At 43.6% G+C, this 2,082-nt stretch overlaps 1 protein-coding gene across 1 annotated transcript in view; it reads right to left on the bottom strand.

The window, feature by feature from the left end:
* Positions 1–2,082, bottom strand: part of MTR (5-methyltetrahydrofolate-homocysteine methyltransferase) — a 103,812-nt gene that overhangs the window by 49,571 nt on the left and 52,159 nt on the right. The gene's annotated exons all lie outside the window — the stretch shown is intronic.

Below are 2,082 nucleotides of genomic sequence, written 5' to 3'. Positions count from 1 at the left end.
ATCCCAGTACCAATGGTGAGGATGTTAGGGTCAAAAATGATGTCGTTTGGATTAAAGCCCAGTTTCTTCAGGAGCAGGTTGTAGGCCCGGGTGCAGATTTTGACTTTGATGTCCGTTTCTGTCGCCTGGAGAAAGGAGCAAAAGATAATAATTTGAAATAGAAAAATAAAGTGTTATCCATGAAAACAGAAGCACAATTCACTTGTCGAAAGCACATAAGCACCACTGCTTGGGGCTCATGAAGATCCAAAAGCCAAGCAGCCTCTAAACATTTATTGACTTGCCTCAGAGCAGGAGCTGCCTTAAAGTCCCTTTGTGTTTTTACAAGACTTCTATAAAAATCAAGCCTTAAATGCAAATATATGGTATATTAGTAAATCAGCTTCTAAAAAATACACACGCATGGTAAGGATTCAAACACCGCGAAAGAACAAATGCGAACGGCCCCCTCTCCCGACCTGCCCGCAGCGCCTTCATGACCCCCGCTCCCTGCACCACTGCCAGAGCTCCCGGCTCCTCCTGCAGGACTGCGCCACGCGGCGTGGAGGATGTGCGCATGTTCCCCACCTCCGGCCCCTCCCACCGCAGCGGCTGCTTCAGGTGCCTGAAGTCAGGCACTTAAGTCACACGGGCATCGCTCTTCAAATAGTGACTCTAGAAAGGAGAGCACTGACTCCAGCAAGGCTCCCCATCACCCCTGGAATCAGGGCCCGCACCTCCCGTTTCATTGCCCCTCACGTGCTCCACTGTCCCACCCTGCTCCTTTCACACTGCTGGATTAATGACAGAGAAAGAAAGAAACGGAGAAAAACAGACAGGGAGGGATGCCAAGTACCGCCCCCCCCCCCCAATCAGTACTGGTGGTCACTCTCAGTCCCTCTCGGACACACCATGTGCAGAGCAATGGAAAATTGGGGTGGCTGGACCCACACGTTGGAGTCTTGGGACCAAGAGCAGCTTACAGTCCCCACGTCCCCACCTCTGAGGGGAATCTAGAGAAGACTGTTTCCTATACACAAAGAATATAAGTATGATCCATCTGATAAGGAAAGGTCCAAGCGCAGGGACACACGGCCACTAAATCGTAGCCAGGGAGCGGTGACCTCTCTGGAGCCACGACAAAGGAGGTCCCTGAAACACAGAAACATGTCAGATTTCTAAAAAAGCTCAGAGAGGGTCAGGGGAGGAAACCAGAGAATCGAGTCCTCGGCTTGCGTCAATTACCTTCCACAGGGTAAAAATAAAGGGAAAACTAAGAACTACTGACTTCAGTTTCCTAGGACTATTTATAATACTGTGGTGAGTATCCTACTGAAAAATACAACATGTTTAGGTGAAAAACACTATCAAGTTATCTAAATTCAATGAAAAGGCTGCTTATGAGATAGAAATCTTAAAAATCACTACTGAAGAAAAATATATTCCAGAGGAAAAATACATCAAAACAACGCAAAATACCTAGTAATGGTCTGAAGAGTTTCTACTTAAGGAAAACTGTAAAACTTGATGGATTAGTAATCGGAAAGGCATACCAGGCTCCCAAATGACAAATCTGAATAGTGCCAAGATGCCAATTCTTCATTATTTTCTAACTTACGATTAATTAAATTTTAATCAATATCCCAATGGGACCCTATTTCTTCATAAATTGGAAAATTACTCTCATATAATTTTAGCATAGGTAAATGTATTGAATGTAATGGATGCATTCATAGGATAATACTGATTATTCTTTTATGTAATTTACACACGTACAAACACAAAATAATATAGTCTCTTCTCCGATTATGTGATAATTATATTTCTAGGAAACCTTATTAAAAATTGTCATACGAAACAATCATTTCAATTAGTAAAGAAGAACTAACCCTAGAGAGTAGCGATGTCATTCTTCCCACAGAAATTTCAATAATAGAGGTGTTCTGTGTCTTGTTAAAGATGAGGTGATCAAACTACTAACCACAAACAAAAACACAGAAATAATTCCTATCTGACGCCCTAAGGCCAGCCCCTCTGTCATTGCTGGCCTTGACCGTGCAGTTTTGTTGTAACACGGATCACGAGCATAAACCGAAGACGGCA

Source organism: Pteropus vampyrus, unplaced genomic scaffold, assembly GCF_000151845.1.
Source record: "Pteropus vampyrus isolate Shadow unplaced genomic scaffold, Pvam_2.0 Scaffold279, whole genome shotgun sequence".
NCBI classification, from domain to species: Eukaryota; Metazoa; Chordata; class Mammalia; order Chiroptera; family Pteropodidae; genus Pteropus; species Pteropus vampyrus.
This window is presented reverse-complemented; position numbering and strand designations above follow the sequence as displayed.